The following is a 24,414-nucleotide window of genomic DNA, read 5'->3' as shown; positions in this document are numbered from 1 at the left end:
AAAACAGACTTGTGTTGTATTGCAATACAGGAGAAACACGTTCACAGGCCAAGGTGCTAATATTTTGATTACACTGAAGCTGTAAAGAAAAGTATAGAGAATGAGACTATTATGCCTTTAAAGAAGCAAACACAGACTTTCTTGCCGGAATATCAAGAGAACACACCATTCTAACAAACCCATGCACGCACACACACACAACCACACACACACACACACACACACACACACACACACACACACACACACACACACACACACACACACACACACACACACACACACACACACACACACACACACACACACACACTTACCTAACGAGCTACAGCTCCAGGCCCCTGGGCTGTAGCACATCTGTTGTGGATGAGACATGAGTCGTTCACAGGCACTCCCCAGACTGTCCCCAAAATACCACACACAAACACACACCCACACACACAGTAACAAAAAGGCGATGGGTGGACTGGGGGCACGGAGGTGGGGGATGGGTGTGATAGTACAGTTTTTCAAGGAAAAAAGTATGTGCTTAATTCTTTGAGATAAGCACAGTGTTATCCAGATTATTTCCAGGCTGAGTCCCTTGTTCTCACACTCACACTTCACACTGTACAGAAAGTACAGGTAGCATGCTACTGCGATGAAGCAGGTTCATATTCATATGAATCTAACCATATTAGAGAAGGATGAGAGGATGAGAGAGACAGACAGAGAGAGAGAGGGGGGGGTAAGTGAGAAGGGAAGAGAGAGGGAAAAAAAGAGAGAGAAAATGGGAGGGAGAGGGAGAGAAAGAGAGAAAGGGAATAGAGCGATAGAGAGAGGGGAGAGACAGAGAGAGAAAGAGGATGAGAAAGAAAAGGGAGAGGGAGAGGGGGAGAGAGACAGGGAAAGAGAAGGAGATATTGGGGGAGAGAGGGACAGAGAGAGGACTCAGCCAGTGTCTGTCCGACTCGAGAAAATGGGCTCCTGTTAATGCCTCACAGAAACCCCCTGGCTCTGCTACAGTAGCTTGTTCACTCCTAGTGCCCAGACAGCCAGACAGTACACCCCTACCCCTCCACCCTCCAGCCCCTTCCACCGCCCACGCACTCGCTCAACTGCACACACACGCACGCACGCACGCACGCACGCACACATGCACGAACGCACACACACACACAGTCATCCAAACAAAACTGTGGCCGTGCCACTGTCGTCCCCAGCAGCCTGGCTCCACGCCAACATCTTTCTGCTCTCAAGAAAAAACCTTGGCTTATGGTCCCGTGTTACGGCTGGCACCGCGGCGTGCGTCTGGCAGCCGGGTCCCTGTTTTGTTTTGACAGTCACCACTCTTTTGTCCCGCTTTCACGGCCCCGTTCTGTTTTGGTATAGGCGTCGTTTTCCTTTAGACGTTTGTGTTTTTCTCTCCCCCCGTTGTCTGTCACCTGTGTACAAATGAGGTAAGTGGAGTGTTTCGTTTCTCCCCGTGTCTGTTTTGACGATGCGGCGACCGGGTGTTTGACAGGCGAAGGCAGCGTGCCCACTCCCTCCACCCCCCAACCCCCCATTCTCCCTATCTCCTCACTAATTACCTCCATGCTTACATCGGCACACATTGGGCTCATAGCACTCTAGGGTATCAGCCTATAGGACAAGAGGGTGGTGGAGGGGGGGGGGGGGGGGGGGCTGTTTTTCTCTTAACAAAATCTGTATTATTATTTTATTTTTCAAGGGCCCGTTGGAGCGACAACCTTGGAGCGACTTTGCAGGGTCGGCCGGGGAAGGTAATTATACGGCAGGGCTTGAGGAAGAGGCAGTGGAGTGTAGAAAGAGAGAGAACGGAGACTCAGGAGATGATGTCTCTATGAAGGGGGATACTTATCATGCAAAGGAGCAGAGAGTCCCCCGGTGAAAGTGTTTTGTTTTTCTTTTGCGGCGAGAACAAGAGAAGACTTTTAAAAGAAGAGATAAGACTGAAGTAAAAGACAGCCGTGTGGCCTTTCTACCTGGGTGCTCTTGAATCAATAGCTAACTTCAGATTCCCCCTTTAGCACCTTAAAATCCAGCCCCTACATCCACTGGAAAGTCTGCACATTTCTAATTTATTTTTGCCCCCTCCCTTGAGTGTATTCAAAGCATAACCATAACGTCACGTCAACTAGCTCGCATCAGGTCGTAAGAGATAGCTCAGTGGTTCTCTACCGACCATATTTGGTCATGACCTTGTATTATTCAGGGAACGTACTAAGAGCTCTTCGTTTTGATGGATAGATACACTTTAGATTGGTAAGACAACAATGGCAAGTAAAAACAGGAATGATTGATAATGTGATTCAGACACGGTTTGAGGCCTGTGAGACCTTTACTGTCTATAAATAAAACAGTTTATAACACTTTTTATTCTTAAAAAATGGAATTTACTTGTTAGAAGATGCAGCCATATAAAACAGGAGAAGCGCTGAGCTAGCTCACACCAGCTCAGTTCCCGCGGCGATGAGGCCGCATTCCGGGTCATTGGGCTAAAGGCAGACACTCCATTGGATTCCTGAAAAGCAGGAGTACTCTCCTTGACTGCTCTCCAGTGGGCCTGTGGTTTCCTGCCCCTCCCCCCCCCATCTCCCCCTGCCTAGTAGAATGCTGATAAAAGTCTCTGTTGTGTCTCGGTCCGCAGGGCTTAATGAGAAGTGTGTCATGTATTTTTACTCTCTATGTGTTTTTTTTGGGATGTTTTTTATTTTTATTTGGGTGGGAGGTGTTGCTGTATCCCAGCTGGGTGCTTTTGTCTGTCACCCCGGTTTAGGGGCTGTCCGGTGGCGGCTGACCCAATTGGAGCCTTTGGGGGTAAGGAGGGAGGTGGGGGGGGGGGGTCCTGAAGGCGGGTGTGTCAGATAATAGGCTTGTTTGGCAAAGTGCTGGGGAGCCAGAACCAAAGCAGCCATGACAGCTGTCAACTGAGGCAACCATCTCGCTCGCTGATACACAGAAACACACTCCCACACACATACGCGCTCAGATGATCACCACACAGACACACACACACACACACACATACGTACACACATACGCACACACACACACAAACACACACACAAACACACACACACACACGCACGCGCGCACACACACACACAGACACACACACACACACACACACACACACACACACACACACACACACACACACACACACACACACACACACACACATCCAGCCAGTGTGCGTATTTCTCTGATTGCATTAAGTGTATCGACATGAACGCAAGTCTGAGTTCTAATACCAATCCAATGTGTGTGTGCGTGTGTGTGTCTCCCTGTTTATACGCCTGTGCCAGCTTCTCTTTTTTACTTTTCTTGTGTTCGCTCCTTGGGTTCGTCTGCGAGATGTAACATTGCGGTGGCGGCTGGTTAGGATTCTCCGCGCGGACCCCCAGACAGCGTCGGCGGGGCCGGGCAGACGGCGTGTCAGGAGCGATTTGGCGCCGCGGTAAAAGATGGCTCCTCCCGGCGGTGGGTGGGGGGGGGTCGGTGTGTCACAGAGGAGAAATCAAAGACACCTACGTGACGAGGCGGGCGTGCCCTCCGGCTGGCGGCGGGGAAACCTCTACTCACTTGACTTTATCTTCCCCCTGATGTACTGGCACAGCACGGAGGACTGCAGGATTTTGGTCTCAGTCTCTTTATGATATATATTATATATATATATATATATATATATATATATATATATACATACATAGATATGTATATAATGTTGTTTTCGCCAAAGGCATTGCATACTCAATGGGAGTCATGTTATTTATGTACACACTGTACACACACTGGTGTCACGGCCTAGAGAAGGACACAAGCATGGTGGTTCAGTATGCTGTTGTACTGTGGGGGAGTGTGAGTGTGTGTTTGTGTGCGTGCGTGCGTGCATGTGTTTACATTGTGGTTCCAGGTGCCTATGTAGTAGTGTCCGTCTAAGTGATGCTAAGCTCTGTGTAAGAACGTGCTGACTTTTGCCAAAGAGTTAAGGACAAATGTGCATACTTTGATTTAGTTGATTTAGTAATCAGTAATTACAAGGATCTCAATGAGACATATACATAGAAAAAGAGAGATGTTATGAGGGGGATTTAGTGGCTGAAAAAGGGCATTGCTAAGTCCTAATGGGGATTATGGAAGAAGCACTATCGAAAGAGAAAAAGAGGGACGCATTCTGCTTACTTATGACAATTCAAATGACTAACCTCCTTTCCGTGTAAGCCAACAAGCAGATTTTTAAGTTCATTGCAATCTATTAATTTACTAGTGTCCTGCATATTTCAGTATTCATTTACACAGGGAAAAGTACATTTTCCTGTGTAAATCTGTAAACCACTAAACATGAAATAATAATAATCATTGCCAATGCTGTCGTTCTCTGCAGATGGAGGAACCTTTTGTCGTCCTTGGGGGGAAGAAAATGCCCATTGTACCCCCTGGTATCGATGACACCCACATTGTGCTGAGCACAAATCAACACACGACACCCCCAACGACCCCCAACGACCCCCAACAACGTGGAATCAGCTCTCTTATCCTTCAGATGTGATGAGGTCCATCATCATTCTCTGTCCAGTGTTTACTGAAGGATGATGAAATCATGTTGAGTGTGGCTGGATCTGTCCAACACTGTATATGTCTCTAACTATAGGAGAATGCATAGGTGTTTATCCGCACGGAAGTGCTAACGTTCTAACTTTAACTTTGTTCATGAAGTTGAGACCAAAGGCAAAGTTTCTCCTTATCTGAGAAGAGAGGGAGAGTGAGAGAATGGCATTGTTGCCCGGGGAGAGAAGGGAGGAGAGAAAGGGGTGTGGGGGGTCATGTATTGACTCGCGCGGTGGAGTTGCACCCAGGGTATTGATTAAATTTAGTGTGCCATTGATCAGGTGACATGACAGATAAACATCAGCGAGGTAAAACTCAAAGCAGCCGTAATGCTCCAAAGCGGACACCAGGCAGGCACGAAGCTGATACACACAAGGCACTGACAGCTACTAAACACAGATACACCAAGCATATTATCTTTGATCATCTGGGCAAGTCCCCAGCAATGATATGGTAGCTGCAGCACCTTTTCAATGGTTTTCATTGCCCAACTAAGTATTAATACTTAGAGAGACCACAGAAGTTACAAGTAGTACACTTAAGCAGTGAGTGATAACAAAAACAATCTAGAAGAACTATCGTTCAGGGATGTATTGTTCATAGGCCAGGTTTAACATTGCGTAAGGTGAGGCTCGAACGCACACCCTTGGCATTGCTCTGCTAGATACTGCTGTATAAGGACCGCACGCTGACCGATTGCGCCACTGGGGCACTAATTCACACAGACACACGCACACACGCACACGCGCACGCGCACGCACATGCACACACACACATTTTTTTTGTGTTTTTCTTTACATCTCTCTTGATTCCTCTCAAAGTGGCAGAGTATCGCCAACAAGAACTCCCATGATGCATTCTGATGTAGAAGCCCTATTAAATTATTGAGTAATGATAATAATTATGTCATCAGAAAGTGATCAGTACTTGCTTCACTAGAGTCAGTAGAGGACAGGATAAACAAGGATTTATGTAGGGTTTTGATTTAAATGTTAAGATAGATCAATTTAAATCTTGCTCCATGTGAGGCTTGAACTCACAGCCGGCATTGTATGCATGCATGTCATAAAGTGACATATATGTTGATTTTTGGTGAAGGGTTAGTATGCATTGATTGGCCAGCCACGAGACCGTCAATAACTTGAGTAAGAGTTCAGTCTTTTTAAAGTACAGCCAGTGTAGTGAGTCTCATTGGGTGTGAATTCTGCAATAGTGAGTCGAGATCCGAAGGGATCGCTGTTTAAAACACAGTACCGTTATCACCTCAGTATCATAAGCATTTCCAGATATTGACCGTGGTCTGAACAATGTTGGTGAGATGGTTGCGTATGCTTGTCTTTCCTTGAAAGGGAATATTAGTATTTGTAACAAGAGCACTGCCACATCCACTGAAGTATGGGGACATTGACGTCCTAACGATTTATTGAAATGCATTCTAATGTATCACCTGCAGACAGGCAGGGAGGAACAGAGAAGGGATGAGAATCAAGGGCAAAAGATGAAATCGGACAGAAAGAACAGTAAATGAGGAAAGCGTTCAACCTCAAGCGAAGAGGAGCCCCCTGCTGTCAGACTGACAGTAATTTGTGGCAGATCAACCGGGCTGTTTGTGGGTGCCAGGGGTCCACGAGGCACCCTGCTGAGGCCCTGGCTAATCCCACTCAACGCCACCTTCCCACCTTTTCAGCACAAACAACGTTTTTCTCTTGGCAACCCCATCGTTTCACATGATGAACATAAGACTCATGCTGCTTCTGTTGACGTTGCTGTTGTTTTATTCATGTGTCATAAACTCATAAGGGCTGAATCTATTTCAGATGTAGGCTTGTTGCCCATCGTGATCAAAGAGGTAAACTCATTATTTTAGTGCACAACAGAGACCCGTTGGGACAATCACAAAAGTCATTGATGAAAGATTCATTGGTCAACAGTACCATCTGCTGGTTCGAGTTGCACACTGACGGCTCTAGTGAGGCCCTGCACGGGTCTGACCGCACCATCTACACAGAGCCTGGTTCAGGATCCATGGCTATTATGAGCTTTGATGTGTTTTAATAAATCTCATTGTAATTGCTTAATTCCCTCTGCCGTTTGTGTTTTATCATATCTGGCTAAAACGCTAATGCGAGGGACATACCAGAAAAAAGTAAAAAGAGAGTAAAAAAAGTTAAAAAAAAGTAGAAGAAACAGACAACCCAAGAGTCAGTATTTACGTTTGGGCATGGTGTTAAACTTGCTGTTTTTTGCTCGCTACATTAAACACTTGCCTACTTTGGATCAGAAAGGAGGCCATACAGATATCTCAACACTAGAGGGCGTACTGGACATATGATTCAAACGTGTTTTTTTTAGGAAAGAATATACACAAAATATATTTACACAACAAACAACAAAATAATGTTAACAAATATTGTGGGTCAAGGATATATAAAACATATTAGCGCGGATGTTGTCTCCTTTTAAGATAGGTTATAACACTATGCATGCACCGTCCTTAACCTATAGTAGACCTATACATCTATGGCCTCCACATCCACTTCGACACTCCCCGGTGTGAATGCTTCATCTCACAGGGCAAAAAGGGACAGGCCCAATCAGTAAATGGCCGGGACTTTGCCGCTGGTGTGTGGTTGATGCATAGGCTGACATGAATAGACGGGACGTGTTCGTACCTGTATCTTCACAACTGTATCATTCACATACCAAGGTTCATAGGTAGGCCCCCGAAATGCACACACACCCACAGCATTCACACACATTCAAACCCATTCATACATACACATGCCCCCGTGCACCCAGAAGCTGTCACGTTAATGAAATTCCGAACAATATTCGCATTAACGTGAATGAATTCTGTTATTATTTAAAAGAAGTACGATTAAGGGAGAATGTGCTCAAACATAGCAAAGGTGAGGCATGTCAAATCAAACATTTACAAGAAAACCATCGCAACAATGCCAATTGACATGGACCAATATTTGTTTTCACCTCTATTCCACTTACCGGCATACCCCATGTACAACGGCAGCTAATGCATGTCAAAAACAGCCATGATGTTTGTTTCAACAGCGTTGTGGTATAACAGCAGATTCTTCGACACGAGAGCAAAAAGTTGCCTGATGACGTTTGGGTGATCAGAATTTCATAGAAAATTATTACAAGTCACAATACTTCTTCGTCGAATGCATAAATGTCAGGCTATATAATCAGCTTGCAAAGAGTGTGGTGCGGACACAAACACAATCATTATCAAGCCAATTGTGTATGAACATCACATGACACAATGATGACCTTTTTGCTGAGGACTGCACTGTCAGGCCGAGAAGAGATCCGTGCCTTTTATTCAACTTATGATACAGTGTGTCGAAGTTAAAGGTTGCTCCAGGTGAGGCTTCAATGCACAACCTCGGCATTACTCTGCTGGATACTGCTGTATAAGTACCGCGCCCTGACGGATTGCACAACTGCAGCACATTTTATTTTCTTGAATGCACGAGTGTTCACGTGCATTCAAGAAATAACGGCTTACAAACATGCAAAAGTAACTTTGGTACAGATGGTACATTCAGAATGAATATGGTCTAAACACGATAGGTTCAGAGATTGGCTTCATAGGTTTGCACATGCAGTCACACCTACAGTAAATCACCAGCGCTCCAGTATTTAAACAATGCCATGTGATGGGGGGTACAATTTTATGATACATTGTGGGCTTGTTGCGCAACAGTAGTGCGTCTGACTCCACATCGGAAATTTCGTGTTCAATTCACATCAGGGTCATTCATATTTAACAACGAATGTAAAAAGAAACATTATTCATTATTAGTCTATAGAAATATTCATAAATACAGAAAAAGTATATGAGCTTCATGTATTATCAAAATAAGAGACATCAAAACAAAAATCTTTATTACTTGAACTCTTTGGACTCCAACTGTATGCAATTGTGGCACGTTTATTTAAAGTTTCAGAGTGTGAAAATAATAAAACACTCAATACAAACCAAATAATTTGATGAGCGCCTGAAGGGGATAGCTTAATACTCTATGATAGTGTGGCTTAGTGATAGTGTAACAAACACTAACTATTACAAGCAGACTTAACCTCACCACATGAATGAAATGGAGTTCAATCTAGGACACACTGATTTATTAAAAGCTTAACTGATTCATTTGGAATCATCAATCGGCAGTTTCCTTCACAATTTTGGGCGATTGGTGACTACATAGAGAAGAAACATTTCTGATGTTGTTGCTCAAAGATACTACCTTTATGAGGTCGTTGGTCAAATAAACTAGATAAATGAGCTCATAGGTCACATGAAGTAAATTCATGAGATCTAATGTCACCATTATCACCTTTTTGCTGAGGACTACAATGTCACGGCAAGAACAGATTTGTGCCGCATTAATCAATCGAATGATACAGTATGATTATGTTAAAAGTTGCTCCAGGTGAGGCTTGAACTCACAACCTCGGCATTACACTGCTGGATACTGCCGTATAATGACCGCGCGCTGACCGATTGCGCCACTGGAGCTCAATTGCGCCAATGCACATGCACGAGAATGTGCACGTGCATTCCAGAAATAACGACTTACAAAAATATACAAAGGTAGCTTTAGCACGTAAATGTTCAGAATGAGTACGGTCTAAACACGGTGGATTCAGTGTATGGCTTCCTAGGTTTTACACACGCATACACACTTAATCACCAGCGCTCCAGTATTTCAACAATGCCATGTGATAGGCGGTACAGTTTTGAAGTATTGAAGGGCCTTGTGGCGCAACGGTAGCGTGTCTGACTCCAGATCAGAAGGTTGCGTGTTCAAATCACGTCAGGGTCATTCTTATTTAATAACGAATGTTAAGAGAAACATTAGTCATTATTTGTTGATAGAAATGTTCATAAGTATAGGAGAAGTGAGTGCAATATTGAAAGAAAGCATCTCAAAAACAAAAATCTTCATTACTTGGACACTTTGGATGCCATTTGTGGTGTGTTATGTTAAAGTTGCAGAGACTGTTAACATACAAACAGACTCATTACCAACCATATAGTCTGTGATGAGCGTCTGAAGGGGATAGCATAATACTCTATGATAGTGTGGCTGAGTGATAGTGTAACAAACACTAACTGAAATGGAATGAAATGGGGTTCAATTTAGGGCACACTGATTTATTAAAAGCTTAACTGATTCACTTGGAATCATCAATCGGGAGTTTCCTTCACAATTTTGGGCGATGGGCAACTACATAGAGAAGCGACATTCGTGAGGTTGTTGCTCAAAGAAACTAGATAAATGAGCTCATAGGTCACATGAAGTAAGTGAGATCTAATGTCACCATTATAACCATTTTGCTGAGGACAACAATGTCACGGTAAGAACAGATTTGTGCCTCATTAATCAATTGAATGATACAGAATGATGATGTTAAAGGTTGCTCCAGGTGAGGCTTGAACTCACAACCTCGGCATTACTCTGCTGGATACTGCTGTATAAGTACCGCGCGCTGACCGATTGCGCCACTGGAGCTCAAATGTGACAATGCACATGCACGTGAATGTGCACGTGCATTCCAGAAATAACGCCTTAGAAACATGCACAGGTAACTTTAGCACGTAAATGTTCAGAATGAGTACGGCCTAAACACGGTGGATTCAGTGTATGGCTTCATAGGTTTTTCACACGCATACACACTTAATCACCAGCGCGCTAGTATTTCAACAATGCCATGTGATGGGGGGTACAATTTTAACCTATTGAGGGGCCTTGTGGCGCAACGGTAGCGCGTCTGACACCAGTTCAGAAGGTTGCGGGTTCAAATAACGTCAGGGTCATTCTTATTTAATAACGAATGTTAAGAGAAACATTAGTCATTATTTGTTGATAGAAATGTTCATAAGTATAGGAAAAGTGTGTGCATTATTGAAAGAAAGCATCTCAAAAACAAAAATCTTCATTACTTGGACACTTTGGATGCCATTTGTGGTGTGTTATGTTAAAGTTGCAGAGACTGTTAACATGCAAACAGACTCATTACCAACCATATAGTCTGTGATGAGCGTCTGAAGGGGATAGCATAATACTCTATGATAGTGTGGCTGAGTGATAGTGTAACAAACACTAACTGAAATGGAATGAAATGGGGTTCAATTTAGGGCACACTGATTTATTAAAAGCTTAACTGATTCACTTGGAATCATCAATCGGCAGTTTCCTTCACAATTTTGGGCGATGGGCGACTACATAGAGAAGCGACATTCATGAGGTTGTTGGTTAAAGAAACTAGATAAATGAGCTCATAGGTCACGTGAAGTAAATTCATGAGATCTAATGTCACCATTATCACCTTTTTGCTGAGGACTACAATGTGACGGTAAGAACAGATTTGTGCCTCATTAATCAATTGAATGATACAGTATGATGATGTTAAAGGTTGCTCCAGGTGAGGCTTGAACTCACAACCTCGGCATAACTCTGCTGGATACTGCTGTATAAGTACCGCGCGCTGACCGATTGCGCCACTGGAGCACAAATGTGACAATGCACATGCACGTGAATGTGCACGTGCATTCCAGAAATAACGCCTTAGAAACATGCACAGGTAACTTTAGCACGTAAATGTTCAGAATGAGTACGGTCTAAACACGGTGGATTCAGTGCATGGCTTCATAGGTTTTTCACACGCATACACACTTAATCACCAGCGCTCTAGCATTTCAACAATGCCATGACATGGGGGGTACAATTTTAGCTATTGAGGGGCCTTGTGGCGCAACGGTAGCGCGTCTGACTCCAGATCAGAAGGTTGCGTGTTCAAATCACGTCAGGGTCATTCTTAATTAATAATGAATGTTAAGAAAAACATTAGTCATTATTTGTTGATAGAAATGTTCATAAGTATAGGAAAAGTGTGTGCATTATTGAAAGAAAGCATCTCAAAAACAAAAATATTCATTACTTGGACACTTTGGATGCCATTTGTGGTGTGTTATGTTAAAGTTGCAGAGACTGTTAACATGCAAACAGACTCATTACCAACCATATAGTCTGTGATGAGCGTCTGAAGGGGATAGCATAATACTCTATGATAGTGTGGCTGAGTGATAGTGTAACAAACACTAACTGAAATGGAATGAAATGGGGTTCAATAAAGGGCACACTGATTTATTAAAAGCATAACTGATTGACTTGGAATCATCAATCGGGAGTTTCCTTCACAATTTTGGGCGATGGGCAACTACATAGAGAAGCGACATTCGTGAGGTTGTTGCTCAAAGAAACTAGATAAATGAGCTCATAGGTCACATGAAGTAAGTGAGATCTAATGTCACCATTATAACCATTTTGCTGAGGACAACAATGTCACGGTAAGAACAGATTTGTGCCTCATTAATCAATTGAATGATACAGAATGATGATGTTAAAGGTTGCTCCAGGTGAGGCTTGAACTCACAACCTCGGCATTTCTCTGCTGGATACTGCTGTATAAGTACCGCGCGCTGACCGATTGCGCCACTGGAGCTCAAATGTGACAATGCACATGCACGTGAATGTGCACGTGCATTCCAGAAATAACGCCTTAGAAACATGCACAGGTAACTTTAGCACGTAAATGTTCAGAATGAGTACGGTCTAAACACGGTGGATTCAGTGCATGGCTTCATAGGTTTTTCACACGCATACACACTTAATCACCAGCGCTCTAGCATTTCAACAATGCCATGACATGGGGGGTACAATTTTAGCTATTGAGGGGCCTTGTGGCGCAACGGTAGCGCGTCTGACTCCAGATCAGAAGGTTGCGTCTTCAAATCACGTCAGGGTCATTCTTAATTAATAATGAATGTTAAGAAAAACATTAGTCATTATTTGTTGATAGAAATGTTCATAAGTATAGGAAAAGTGTGTGCATTATTGAAAGAAAGCATCTCAAAAACAAAAATATTCATTACTTGGACACTTTGGATGCCATTTGTGGTGTGTTATGTTAAAGTTGCAGAGACTGTTAACATGCAAACAGACTCATTACCAACCATATAGTCTGTGATGAGCGTCTGAAGGGGATAGCATAATACTCTATGATAGTGTGGCTGAGTGATAGTGTAACAAACACTAACTGAAATGGAATGAAATGGGGTTCAATAAAGGGCACACTGATTTATTAAAAGCATAACTGATTGACTTGGAATCATCAATCGGGAGTTTCCTTCACAATTTTGGGCGATGGGCAACTACATAGAGAAGCGACATTCGTGAGGTTGTTGCTCAAAGAAACTAGATAAATGAGCTCATAGGTCACATGAAGTAAGTGAGATCTAATGTCACCATTATAACCATTTTGCTGAGGACAACAATGTCACGGTAAGAACAGATTTGTGCCTCATTAATCAATTGAATGATACAGAATGATGATGTTAAAGGTTGCTCCAGGTGAGGCTTGAACTCACAACCTCGGCATTACTCTGCTGGATACTGCTGTATAAGTACCGCGCGCTGACCGATTGCGCCACTGGAGCTCAAATGTGACAATGCACATGCACGTGAATGTGCACGTGCATTCCAGAAATAACGCCTTAGAAACATGCACAGGTAACTTTAGCACGTAAATGTTCAGAATGAGTACGGCCTAAACACGGTGGATTCAGTGTATGGCTTCATAGGTTTTTCACACGCATACACACTTAATCACCAGCGCTCTAGTATTTCAACAATGCCATGTGATGGGGGGTACAATTTTAACCTATTGAGGGGCCTTGTGGCGCAACGGTAGCGCGTCTGACACCAGTTCAGAAGGTTGCGGGTTCAAATAACGTCAGGGTCATTCTTATTTAATAACGAATGTTAAGAGAAACATTAGTCATTATTTGTTGATAGAAATGTTCATAAGTATAGGAAAAGTGTGTGCATTATTGAAAGAAAGCATCTCAAAAACAAAAATCTTCATTACTTGGACACTTTGGATGCCATTTGTGGTGTGTTATGTTAAAGTTGCAGAGACTGTTAACATGCAAACAGACTCATTACCAACCATATAGTCTGTGATGAGCGTCTGAAGGGGATAGCATAATACTCTATGATAGTGTGGCTGAGTGATAGTGTAACAAACACTTACTGAAATGGAATGAAATGGGGTTCAATTTAGGGCACACTGATTTATTAAAAGCTTAACTGATTCACTTGGAATCATCAATCGGCAGTTTCCTTCACAATTTTGGGCGATGGGCGACTACATAGAGTAGCGACATTCATGAGGTTGTTGGTCAAAGAAACTAGATAAATGAGCTCATAGGTCACGTGAAGTAAATTCATGAGATATAATGTCACCATTATCACCTTTTTGCTGAGGACTACAATGTGACGGTAAGAACAGATTTGTGCCTCATTAATCAATTGAATGATACAGTATGATGATGTTATAGGTTACTCCAGGTGAGGCTTGAACTCACAACCTCGGCATTACTCTGCTGGATACTGCTGTATAAGTACCGCGCGCTGACCGATTGCGCCACTGGAGCTCAAATGTGACAATGCACATGCACGTGAATGTGCACGTGCATTCCAGAAATAACGCCTTAGAAACATGCACAGGTAACATTAGCACGTAAATGTTCAGAATGAGTACGGTCTAAACACGGTGGATTCAGTGTATGGCTTCATAGGTTTTTCACACGCATACACACTTAATCACCAGCGCTCTAGCATTTCAACAATGCCATGTCATGGGGGGTACAATTTTAGCTATAGAGGGGCCTTGTGGCGCAACGGTAGCGCGTCTGACTCCAGATCAGAAGGTTGCGTGTTCAAATCACGTCAGGGTCATCCTTAATTAATAATGAATGTTAAGAGAAACATTAGTCATTATTTGTTGATAGAAATGTTCATAAGTATAGGAAAAGTGTGTGCATTATTGAAAGAAAGCATCTCAAAAACAAAAATCTTCATTACTTGGACACTTTGGATGCCATTTGTGGTGTGTTATGTTAAAGTTGCAGAGACTGTTAACATACGAACTGACTCATTACCAACCATATAGTCTGTGATGAGCGTCTGAAGGGGATAGCATAATACTCTATGATAGTGTGGCTGAGTAATAGTGTAACAAACCCTAACTGAAATGGAATGAAATGGGGTTCAATTTAGGGCACACTGATTTATTAAAAGCTTAACTGATTCACTTGGAATCATCAATCGGCAGTTTCCTTCACAATTTTGGGCGATGGGCGACTACATAGAGAAGCGACATTCATGAGGTTGTTGGTCAAAGAAACTAGATAAATGAGCTCATAGGTCACGTGAAGTAAATTCATGAGATATAATGTCACCATTATCACCTTTTTGCTGAGGACTACAATGTGACGGTAAGAACAGATTTGTGCCTCATTAATCAATTGAATGATACAGTATGATGATGTTAAAGGTTGCTCCAGGTGAGGCTTGAACTCACAACCTCGGCATTACTCTGCTGGATACTGCTGTATAAGTACCGCGCGCTGACCGATTGCGCCACTGGAGCTCAAATGTGACAATGCACATGCACGTGAATGTGCACGTGCATTCCAGAAATAACGCCTTAGAAACATGCACAGGTAACATTAGCACGTAAATGTTCAGAATGAGTACGGTCTAAACACGGTGGATTCAGTGTATGGCTTCATAGGTTTTTCACACGCATACACACTTAATCACCAGCGCTCTAGCATTTCAACAATGCCATGTCATGGGGGGTACAATTTTAACTATTGAGGGGCCTTGTGGCGCAACGGTAGCGCGTCTGACTCCAGATCAGAAGGTTGCGTGTTCAAATCACGTCAGGGTCATTCTTAATTAATAATGAATGTTAAGAGAAACATTAGTCATTATTTGTTGATAGAAATGTTCATAAGTATAGGAAAAGTGTGTGCATTATTGAAAGAAAGCATCTCAAAAACAAAAATCTTCATTACTTGGACACTTTGGATGCCATTTGTGGTGTGTTATGTTAAAGTTGCAGAGACTGTTAACATACGAACAGACTCATTACCAACCATATAGTCTGTGATGAGCGTCTGAAGGGGATAGCATAATACTCTATGATAGTGTGGCTGAGTGATAGTGTAACAAACACTAACTGAAATGGAATGAAATGGGGTTCAATAAAGGGCACACTGATTTATTAAAAGCATAACTGATTGACTTGGAATCATCAATCGGGAGTTTCCTTCACAATTTTGGGCGATGGGCAACTACATAGAGAAGCGACATTCGTGAGGTTGTTGCTCAAAGAAACTAGATAAATGAGCTCATAGGTCACATGAAGTAAGTGAGATCTAATGTCACCATTATCACCATTTTGCTGAGGACAACAATGTCACGGTAAGAACAGATTTGTGCCTCATTAATCAATTGAATGATACAGAATGATGATGTTAAAGGTTGCTCCAGGTGAGGCTTGAACTCACAACCTCGGCATTACTCTGCTGGATACTGCTGTATAAGTACCGCGCGCTGACCGATTGCGCCACTGGAGCTCAAATGTGACAATGCACATGCACGTGAATGTGCACGTGCATTCCAGAAATAACGCCTTAGAAACATGCACAGGTAACTTTAGCACGTAAATGTTCAGAATGAGTACGGTCTAAACACGGTGGATTCAGTGTATGGTTTCATAGGTTTTTCACACGCATACACACTTAATCACCAGCGCTCTAGTATTTCAACAATGCCATGTGATGGGGGGTACAATTTTAACCTATTGAGGGGCCTTGTCGCGCAACGGCAGCGCGTCTGACTCCAGATCAGAAGGTTGCGTGTTCAAATCACGTCAGGGTCATTCTTATTTAATAACGAATGTTAAGAGAAACATTAGTCATTATTTGTTGATAGAAATGTTCGTAAGTATAGGAAAAGTGTGTGCATTATTGAAAGAAAGCATCTCAAAAACAAAAATCTTCATTACTTGGACACTTTGGATGCCATTTGTGGTGTGTTATGTTAAAGTTGCAGAGACTGTTAACATGCAAACAGACTCATTACCAACCATATAGTCTGTGATGAGCGTCTGAAGGGGATAGCATAATACTCTATGATAGTGTGGCTGAGTGATAGTGTAACAAACACTAACTGAAATGGAATGAAATGGGGTTCAATTAGGGCACACTGATTTATTAAAAGCTTAACTGATTCACTTGGAATCATCAATCGGCAGTTTCCTTCACAATTTTGGGCGATGGGCGACTACATAGAGAAGCGACATTCATGAGGTTGTTGGTTAAAGAAACTAGATAAATGAGCTCATAGGTCACGTGAAGTAAATTCATGAGATCTAATGTCACCATTATCACCTTTTTGCTGAGGACTACAATGTGACGGTAAGAACAGATTTGTGCCTCATTAATCAATTGAATGATACAGTATGATGATGTTAAAGGTTGCTCCAGGGGAGGCTTGAACTCACAACCTCGGCATAACTCTGCTGGATACTGCTGTATAAGTACCGCGCGCTGACCGATTGCGCCACTGGAGCACAAATGTGACAATGCACATGCACGTGAATGTGCACGTGCATTCCAGAAATAACGCCTTAGAAACATGCACAGGTAACTTTAGCACGTAAATGTTCAGAATGAGTACGGTCTAAACACGGTGGATTCAGTGCATGGCTTCATAGGTTTTTCACACGCATACACACTTAATCACCAGCGCTCTAGCATTTCAACAATGCCATGACATGGGGGGTACAATTTTAGCTATTGAGGGGCCTTGTGGCGCAACGGTAGCGCGTCTGACTCCAGATCAGAAGGTTGCGTGTTCAAATCACGTCAGGGTCATTCTTATTTAATAACGAATGTTAAGAGAAACATTAGTCATTATTTGTTGATAGAAATGTTCGTAAGTATAGGAAAAGTGTGTGCATTATTGAAAGAAAGCATCTCAAAAACAAAAATCTTCATTACTTGGACACTTTGGATGCCATTTGTGGTGTGTTATGTTAAAGTTGCAGAGACTGTTAACATGCAAACAGACTCATTACCAACCATATAGTCTGTGATGAGCGTCTGAAGGGGATAGCATAATACTCTATGATAGTGTGGCTGAGTGATAGTGTAACAAACACTTACTGAAATGGAATGAAATGGGGTTCAATTTAGGGCACACTGATTTATTAAAAGCTTAACTGATTCACTTGGAATCATCAATCGGCAGTTTCCTTCACAATTTTGGGCGATGGGCGACTACATAGAGAAGCAACATTCATGAGGTTGTTGGTCAAAGAAACTAGATAAATGAGCTCATAGGTCACGTGAAGTAAATTCATGAGATATAATGTCACCATTATCACCTTTTTGCTGAGGACTACAATGTGACGGTAAGAACAGATTTGTGCCTCATTAATCAATTGAATGATACAGTATGATGATGTTAAAGGTTACTCCAGGTGAGGCTTGAACTCACAACCTCGGCATTACTCTGCTGGATACTGCTGTATAAGTACCGCGCGCTGACCGATTGCGCCACTGGAGCTCAAATGTGACAATGCACATGCACGTGAATGTGCACGTGCATTCCAGAAATAACGCCTTAGAAACATGCACAGGTAACATTAGCACGTAAATGTTCAGAATGAGTACGGTCTAAACACGGTGGATTCAGTGTATGGCTTCATAGGTTTTTCACACGCATACACACTTAATCACCAGCGCTCTAGCATTTCAACAATGCCATGACATGGGGGGTACAATTTTAGCTATTGAGGGGCCTTGTGGCGCAACGGTAGCGCGTCTGACTCCAGATCAGAAGGTTGCGTGTTCAAATCACGTCAGGATCATTCTTAATTAATAATGAATGTTAAGAGAAACATTAGTCATTATTTGTTGATAGAAATGTTCATAAGTATAGGAAAAGTGTGTGCATTATTGAAAGAAAGCATCTCAAAAACAAAAATCTTCATTACTTGGACACTTTGGATGCCATTTGTGGTGTGTTAGGTTAAAGTTGCAGAGACTGTTAACATACGAACAGACTCATTACCAACCATATAGTCTGTGATGAGCGTCTGAAGGGGATAGCATAATACTCTATGATAGTGTGGCTGAGTGATAGTGTAACAAACACTAACTGAAATGGAATGAAATGGGGTTCAATAAAGGGCACACTGATTTATTAAAAGCATAACTGATTGACTTGGAATCATCAATCGGGAGTTTCCTTCACAATTTTGGGCGATGGGCAACTACATAGAGAAGCGACATTCGTGAGGTTGTTGCTCAAAGAAACTAGATAAATGAGCTCATAGGTCACATGAAGTAAGTGAGATCTAATGTCACCATTATCACCATTTTGCTGAGGACAACAATGTCACGGTAAGAACAGATTTGTGCCTCATTAATCAATTGAATGATACAGAATGATGATTTTAAAGGTTGCTCCAGGTGAGGCTTGAACTCACAACCTCGGCATAACTCTGCTGGATACTGCTGTATAAGTACCGCGCGCTGACCGATTGCGCCACTGGAGCTCAAATGTGACAATGCACATGCACGTGAATGTGCACGTGCATTCCAGAAATAACGCCTTAGAAACATGCACAGGTAACTTTAGCACGTAAATGTTCAGAATGAGTACGGTCTAAACACGGTGGATTCAGTGTATGGTTTCATAGGTTTTTCACACGCATACACACTTAATCACCAGCGCTCTAGTATTTCAACAATGCCATGTGATGGGGGTACAATTTTAACCTATTGAGGGGCCTTGTGGCGCAACGGCAGCGCGTCTGACTCCAGATCAGAAGGTTGCGTGTTCAAATCACGTCAGGGTCATTCTTATTTAATAACGAATGTTAAGAGAAACATTAGTCATTATTTGTTGATAGAAATGATTCATAAGTATAGGAAAAGTGTGTGCATTATTGAAAGAAAGCATCTCAAAAACAAAAATCTTCATTACTTGGACACTTTGGATGCCATTTGTGGTGTGTTATGTTAAAGTTGCAGAGACTGTTAACATGCAAACAGACTCATTACCAACCATATAGTCTGTGATGAGCGTCTGAAGGGGATAGCATAATACTCTATGATAGTGTGGCTGAGTGATAGTGTAACAAACACTTACTGAAATGGAATGAAATGGGGTTCAATTTAGGGCACACTGATTTATTAAAAGCTTAACTGATTCACTTGGAATCATCAATCGGCAGTTTCCTTCACAATTTTGGGCGATGGGCGACTACATAGAGAAGCAACATTCATGAGGTTGTTGGTCAAAGAAACTAGATAAATGAGCTCATAGGTCACATGAAGTAAGTGAGATCTAATGTCACCATTATCACCTTTTTGCTGAGGACTACAATGTCACGGTAAGAACAGATTTGTGCCTCATTAATCAATTGAATGATACAGTATGATGATGTTAAAGGTTGCTCCAGGTGAGGCTTGAACTCACAACCTCGGCATTACTCTGCTGGATACTGCTGTATAAGTACCGCGCGCTGACCGATTGCGCCACTGGAGCTCAAATGTGACAATGCACATGCACGTGAATGTGCACGTGCATTCCAGAAATAACGCCTTAGAAACATGCACAGGTAACTTTAGCACGTAAATGTTCAGAATGAGTACGGTCTAAACACGGTGGATTCAGTGTATGGCTTCATAGGTTTTTCACACGCATACACACTTAATCACCAGCGCTCTAGCATTTCAACAATGCCATGTGATGGGGGGTACAATTTTAAGCTATTGAGGGGCCTTGTGGCGCAACGGTAGCGCGTCTGACTCCAGATCAGAAGGTTGCGTGTTCAAATCACGTCAGGGTCATTCTTAATTAATAACGAATGTTAAGAGAAACATTATTTGTTGATAGAAATGTTCATAAGTATAGGAAAAGTGTGTGCATTATTGAAAGAAAGCATCTCAAAAACAAAAATCTTCATTACTTGGACACTTTGGATGCCATTTGTGGTGCGTTATGTTAAAGTTGCAGAGACTGTTAATATGCAAACAGACTCATTACCAACCATATAGTCTGTGATGAGCGTCTGAAGGGGATAGCATAATACTCTATGATAGTGTGGCTGAGTGATAGTGTAACAAACACTAACTGAAATGGAATGAAATGGGGTTCAATTTAGGGCACACAGATTTATTAAAAGCTTAACTGATTCACTTGGAATCATCAATCGGCAGTTTCCTTCACAATTTTGGGCGATGGGCAACTACATAGAGAAGCGACATTCATGAGGTTGTTGGTCAAAGAAACTAGATAAATGAGCTCATAGGTCACATGAAGTAAATTCATGAGATCTAATGTCACCATTATCACCATTTTGCTGAGGACTACAATGTCACGGTAAGAACAGATTTCTGCCTCATTAATCAATTGAATGATACAGAATGATGATGTTAAAGGTTGCTCCAGGTGAGGCTTGAACTCACAACCTCGGCATTACTCTGCTGGATACTGCTGTATAAGTACCGCGCGCTGACCGATTGCGCCACTGGAGCTCAAATGTGACAATGCACATGCACGTGAATGTGCACGTGCATTCCAGAAATAACGCCTTAGAAACATGCACAGGTAACTTTAGCACGTAAATGTTCAGAATGAGTACGGTCTAAACACGGTGGATTCAGTGTATGGTTTCATAGGTTTTTCACACGCATACACACTTAATCACCAGCGCTCTAGCATTTCAACAATGCCATGTGATGGGGGGTACAATTTTAAGCTATTGAGGGGCCTTGTGGCGCAACGGTAGCGCGTCTGACTCCAGATCAGAAGGTTGCGTGTTCAAATCACGTTAGGGTCATTCTTAATTAAGAATGAATGTTAAGAGAAACATTAGTCATTATTTGTTGATAGAAATGTTCATAAGTATAGGAAAAGTGTGTGCATTATTGAAAGAAAGCATCTCAAAAACAAAAATCTTCATTACTTGGACACTTTTGATGCCGTTTGTGGTGTGTTATGTTAAAGTTGCAGAGACTGTTAACATACGAACAGACTCATTACCAACCATATAGTCTGTGATGAGCGTCTGAAGGGGATAGCATAATACTCTATGATAGTGTGGCTGAGTGATAGTGTAACAAACACTAACTGGAATGAAATGGGGTTCAATAAAGGGCACACCGATTTATTAAAAGCATAACTGATTGACTTGGAATCATCAATCGGGAGTTTCCTTCACAATTTTGGGCGATGGGCAACTACATAGAGAAGCGACATTCGTGAGGTTGTTGCTCAAAGAAACTAGATAAATGAGCTCATAGGTCACATGAAGTAATTGAGATCTAATGTCACCATTATCACCATTTTGCTGAGGACAACAATGTCACGGTAAGAACAGATTTGTGCCTCATTAATCAATTGAATGATACAGAATGATGATGTTAAAGGTTGCTCCAGGTGAGGCTTGAACTCACAACCTCGGCATAACTCTGCTGGATACTGCTGTATAAGTACCGCGCGCTGACCGATTGCGCCACTGGAGCTCAAATGTGAAAATGCACATGCACGTGAATATGCACGTGCATTCCAGAAATAACGCCTTAGAAACATGCACAGGTAACTTTAGCACGTAAATGTTCAGAATGAGTACGGTCTAAACACGGTGGATTCAGTGTATGGTTTCATAGGTTTTTCACACGCATACACACTTAATCACCAGCGCTCTAGTATTTCAACAATGCCATGTGATGGGGGGTACAATTTTAACCTATTGAGGGGCCTTGTGGCGCAACGGCAGCGCGTCTGACTCCAGATCAGAAGGTTGCGTGTTCAAATCACGTCAGGGTCATTCTTATTTAATAACGAATGTTAAGAGAAACATTAGTCATTATTTGTTGATAGAAATGTTCATAAGTATAGGAAAAGTGTGTGCATTATTGAAAGAAAGCATCTCAAAAACAAAAATCTTCATTACTTGGACACTTTGGATGCCATTTGTGGTGTGTTATGTTAAAGTTGCAGAGACTGTTAACATGCAAACAGACTCATTACCAACCATATAGTCTGTGATGAGCGTCTGAAGGGGATAGCATAATACTCTATGATAACGTGGCTGAGTGATAGTGTAACAAACACTTACTGAAATGGAATGAAATGGGGTTCAATTTAGGGCACACTGATTTATTAAAAGCTTAACTGATTCACTTGGAATCATCAATCGGCAGTTTCCTTCACAATTTTGGGCGATGGGCGACTACATAGAGAAGCAACATTCATGAGGTTGTTGGTCAAAGAAACTAGATAAATGAGCTCATAGGTCACATGAAGTAAGTGAGATCTAATGTCACCATTATCACCTTTTTGCTGAGGACTACAATGTCACGGTAAGAACAGATTTGTGCCTCATTAATCAATTGAATGATACAGTATGATGATGTTAAAGGTTGCTCCAGGTGAGGCTTGAACTCACAACCTCGGCATTACTCTGCTGGATACTGCTGTATAAGTACCGCGCGCTGACCGATTGCGCCACTGGAGCTCAAATGTGACAATGCACATGCACGTGAATGTGCACGTGCATTCCAGAAATAACGCCTTAGAAACATGCACAGGTAACTTTAGCACGTAAATGTTCAGAATGAGTACGGTCTAAACACGGTGGATTCAGTGTATGGCTTCATAGGTTTTTCACACGCATACACACTTAATCACCAGCGCTCTAGCATTTCAACAATGCCATGTGATGGGGGGTACAATTTTAAGCTATTGAGGGGCCTTGTGGCGCAACGGTAGCGCGTCTGACTCCAGATCAGAAGGTTGCTTGTTCAAATCACGTCAGGGTCATTCTTAATTAATAACGAATGTTAAGAGAAACATTATTTGTTGATAGAAATGTTCATAAGTATAGGAAAAGTGTGTGCATTATTGAAAGAAAGCATCTCAAAAACAAAAATCTTCATTACTTGGACACTTTGGATGCCATTTGTGGTGCGTTATGTTAAAGTTGCAGAGACTGTTAACATACGAACAGACTCATTACCAACCATATAGTCTGTGATGAGCGTCTGAAGGGGATAGCATAATACTCTATGATAGTGTGGCTGAGTGATAGTGTAACAAACACTAACTGAAATGGAATGAAATGGGGTTCAATAAAGGGCACACTGATTTATTAAAAGCATAACTGATTGACTTGGAATCATCAATCGGGAGTTTCCTTCACAATTTTGGGCGATGGGCAACTACATAGAGAAGCGACATTCGTGAGGTTGTTGCTCAAAGAAACTAGATAAATGAGCTCATAGGTCACATGAAGTAAATTCATGAGATCTAATGTCACCATTATCACCTTTTTGCTGAGGACTACAATGTCACGGTAAGAACAGATTTGTGCCTCATTAATCAATTGAATGATACAGAATGTTGATGTTAAAGGTTGCTCCAGGTGAGGCTTGAACTCACAACCTCGGCATTACTCTGCTGGATACTGCTGTATAAGTACCGCGCGCTGACCGATTGCGCCACTGGAGCTCAAATGTGACAATGCACATGCACGTGAATGTGCACGTGCATTCCAGAAATAACGCCTCAGAAACATGCACAGGTAACTTTAGCACGTAAATGTTCAGAATGAGTACGGTCTAAACACGGTGGATTCAGTGTATGGTTTCATAGGTTTTTCACACGCATACACACTTAATCACCAGCGCTCTAGTATTTCAACAATGCCATGTGATGGGGGGTACAATTTTAGCTATTGAGGGGCCTTGTGGCGCAACGGTAGCGCGTCTGACTCCAGATCAGAAGGTTGCGTGTTCAAATCACGTCAGGGTCATTCTTAATTAATAATGAATGTTAAGAG

The 24,414-nt window shown here is 42.2% G+C and overlaps 1 protein-coding gene and 29 non-coding genes across 30 annotated transcripts in view; 14 read left to right on the top strand and 16 right to left on the bottom strand.

The window, feature by feature from the left end:
* Positions 1-24,414, bottom strand: part of pard3aa (par-3 family cell polarity regulator alpha, a) — a 349,891-nt gene that overhangs the window by 274,130 nt on the left and 51,347 nt on the right.
* trnaw-cca (transfer RNA tryptophan (anticodon CCA)) lies at positions 9,390-9,461 on the top strand. Its single transcript has one exon. It is a non-coding gene; the product is annotated as a tRNA-Trp (tRNA).
* On the bottom strand, positions 10,058-10,151 carry trnai-uau (transfer RNA isoleucine (anticodon UAU)). Its single transcript has 2 exons — positions 10,114-10,151; positions 10,058-10,093 (listed from the first exon to the last, which is right to left on the bottom strand). It is a non-coding gene; the product is annotated as a tRNA-Ile (tRNA).
* On the bottom strand, positions 11,057-11,150 carry trnai-uau (transfer RNA isoleucine (anticodon UAU)). The gene is made up of 2 exons: positions 11,113-11,150; positions 11,057-11,092 (listed from the first exon to the last, which is right to left on the bottom strand). It is a non-coding gene; the product is annotated as a tRNA-Ile (tRNA).
* On the top strand, positions 11,383-11,454 carry trnaw-cca (transfer RNA tryptophan (anticodon CCA)). The gene has a single exon. It is a non-coding gene; the product is annotated as a tRNA-Trp (tRNA).
* trnai-uau (transfer RNA isoleucine (anticodon UAU)) lies at positions 12,051-12,144 on the bottom strand. The gene is made up of 2 exons: positions 12,107-12,144; positions 12,051-12,086 (listed from the first exon to the last, which is right to left on the bottom strand). It is a non-coding gene; the product is annotated as a tRNA-Ile (tRNA).
* On the top strand, positions 12,377-12,448 carry trnaw-cca (transfer RNA tryptophan (anticodon CCA)). The gene has a single exon. It is a non-coding gene; the product is annotated as a tRNA-Trp (tRNA).
* Positions 13,045-13,138, bottom strand: trnai-uau (transfer RNA isoleucine (anticodon UAU)). The gene is made up of 2 exons: positions 13,101-13,138; positions 13,045-13,080 (listed from the first exon to the last, which is right to left on the bottom strand). It is a non-coding gene; the product is annotated as a tRNA-Ile (tRNA).
* Positions 14,044-14,137, bottom strand: trnai-uau (transfer RNA isoleucine (anticodon UAU)). The gene is made up of 2 exons: positions 14,100-14,137; positions 14,044-14,079 (listed from the first exon to the last, which is right to left on the bottom strand). It is a non-coding gene; the product is annotated as a tRNA-Ile (tRNA).
* Positions 14,370-14,441, top strand: trnaw-cca (transfer RNA tryptophan (anticodon CCA)). The gene has a single exon. It is a non-coding gene; the product is annotated as a tRNA-Trp (tRNA).
* trnai-uau (transfer RNA isoleucine (anticodon UAU)) lies at positions 15,042-15,135 on the bottom strand. The gene is made up of 2 exons: positions 15,098-15,135; positions 15,042-15,077 (listed from the first exon to the last, which is right to left on the bottom strand). It is a non-coding gene; the product is annotated as a tRNA-Ile (tRNA).
* trnaw-cca (transfer RNA tryptophan (anticodon CCA)) lies at positions 15,368-15,439 on the top strand. The gene has a single exon. It is a non-coding gene; the product is annotated as a tRNA-Trp (tRNA).
* trnai-uau (transfer RNA isoleucine (anticodon UAU)) lies at positions 16,036-16,129 on the bottom strand. Its single transcript has 2 exons — positions 16,092-16,129; positions 16,036-16,071 (listed from the first exon to the last, which is right to left on the bottom strand). It is a non-coding gene; the product is annotated as a tRNA-Ile (tRNA).
* trnaw-cca (transfer RNA tryptophan (anticodon CCA)) lies at positions 16,363-16,434 on the top strand. Its single transcript has one exon. It is a non-coding gene; the product is annotated as a tRNA-Trp (tRNA).
* trnai-uau (transfer RNA isoleucine (anticodon UAU)) lies at positions 17,034-17,127 on the bottom strand. The gene is made up of 2 exons: positions 17,090-17,127; positions 17,034-17,069 (listed from the first exon to the last, which is right to left on the bottom strand). It is a non-coding gene; the product is annotated as a tRNA-Ile (tRNA).
* trnaw-cca (transfer RNA tryptophan (anticodon CCA)) lies at positions 17,360-17,431 on the top strand. Its single transcript has one exon. It is a non-coding gene; the product is annotated as a tRNA-Trp (tRNA).
* On the bottom strand, positions 18,032-18,125 carry trnai-uau (transfer RNA isoleucine (anticodon UAU)). The gene is made up of 2 exons: positions 18,088-18,125; positions 18,032-18,067 (listed from the first exon to the last, which is right to left on the bottom strand). It is a non-coding gene; the product is annotated as a tRNA-Ile (tRNA).
* Positions 18,358-18,429, top strand: trnaw-cca (transfer RNA tryptophan (anticodon CCA)). Its single transcript has one exon. It is a non-coding gene; the product is annotated as a tRNA-Trp (tRNA).
* trnai-uau (transfer RNA isoleucine (anticodon UAU)) lies at positions 19,026-19,119 on the bottom strand. The gene is made up of 2 exons: positions 19,082-19,119; positions 19,026-19,061 (listed from the first exon to the last, which is right to left on the bottom strand). It is a non-coding gene; the product is annotated as a tRNA-Ile (tRNA).
* On the top strand, positions 19,352-19,423 carry trnaw-cca (transfer RNA tryptophan (anticodon CCA)). Its single transcript has one exon. It is a non-coding gene; the product is annotated as a tRNA-Trp (tRNA).
* Positions 20,021-20,114, bottom strand: trnai-uau (transfer RNA isoleucine (anticodon UAU)). Its single transcript has 2 exons — positions 20,077-20,114; positions 20,021-20,056 (listed from the first exon to the last, which is right to left on the bottom strand). It is a non-coding gene; the product is annotated as a tRNA-Ile (tRNA).
* trnaw-cca (transfer RNA tryptophan (anticodon CCA)) lies at positions 20,348-20,419 on the top strand. The gene has a single exon. It is a non-coding gene; the product is annotated as a tRNA-Trp (tRNA).
* trnai-uau (transfer RNA isoleucine (anticodon UAU)) lies at positions 21,013-21,106 on the bottom strand. Its single transcript has 2 exons — positions 21,069-21,106; positions 21,013-21,048 (listed from the first exon to the last, which is right to left on the bottom strand). It is a non-coding gene; the product is annotated as a tRNA-Ile (tRNA).
* On the top strand, positions 21,340-21,411 carry trnaw-cca (transfer RNA tryptophan (anticodon CCA)). The gene has a single exon. It is a non-coding gene; the product is annotated as a tRNA-Trp (tRNA).
* On the bottom strand, positions 22,003-22,096 carry trnai-uau (transfer RNA isoleucine (anticodon UAU)). The gene is made up of 2 exons: positions 22,059-22,096; positions 22,003-22,038 (listed from the first exon to the last, which is right to left on the bottom strand). It is a non-coding gene; the product is annotated as a tRNA-Ile (tRNA).
* Positions 22,330-22,401, top strand: trnaw-cca (transfer RNA tryptophan (anticodon CCA)). The gene has a single exon. It is a non-coding gene; the product is annotated as a tRNA-Trp (tRNA).
* On the bottom strand, positions 22,998-23,091 carry trnai-uau (transfer RNA isoleucine (anticodon UAU)). The gene is made up of 2 exons: positions 23,054-23,091; positions 22,998-23,033 (listed from the first exon to the last, which is right to left on the bottom strand). It is a non-coding gene; the product is annotated as a tRNA-Ile (tRNA).
* Positions 23,325-23,396, top strand: trnaw-cca (transfer RNA tryptophan (anticodon CCA)). Its single transcript has one exon. It is a non-coding gene; the product is annotated as a tRNA-Trp (tRNA).
* trnai-uau (transfer RNA isoleucine (anticodon UAU)) lies at positions 23,990-24,083 on the bottom strand. Its single transcript has 2 exons — positions 24,046-24,083; positions 23,990-24,025 (listed from the first exon to the last, which is right to left on the bottom strand). It is a non-coding gene; the product is annotated as a tRNA-Ile (tRNA).
* Positions 24,316-24,387, top strand: trnaw-cca (transfer RNA tryptophan (anticodon CCA)). The gene has a single exon. It is a non-coding gene; the product is annotated as a tRNA-Trp (tRNA).

The sequence above is a fragment of the Gadus morhua genome, chromosome 23, assembly GCF_902167405.1.
Source record: "Gadus morhua chromosome 23, gadMor3.0, whole genome shotgun sequence".
Lineage (NCBI taxonomy): Eukaryota > Metazoa > Chordata > Actinopteri > Gadiformes > Gadidae > Gadus > Gadus morhua.
The sequence above is the reverse complement of the archived record's forward strand: the minus strand, read 5'-3'. Positions and strand labels throughout refer to the sequence as shown.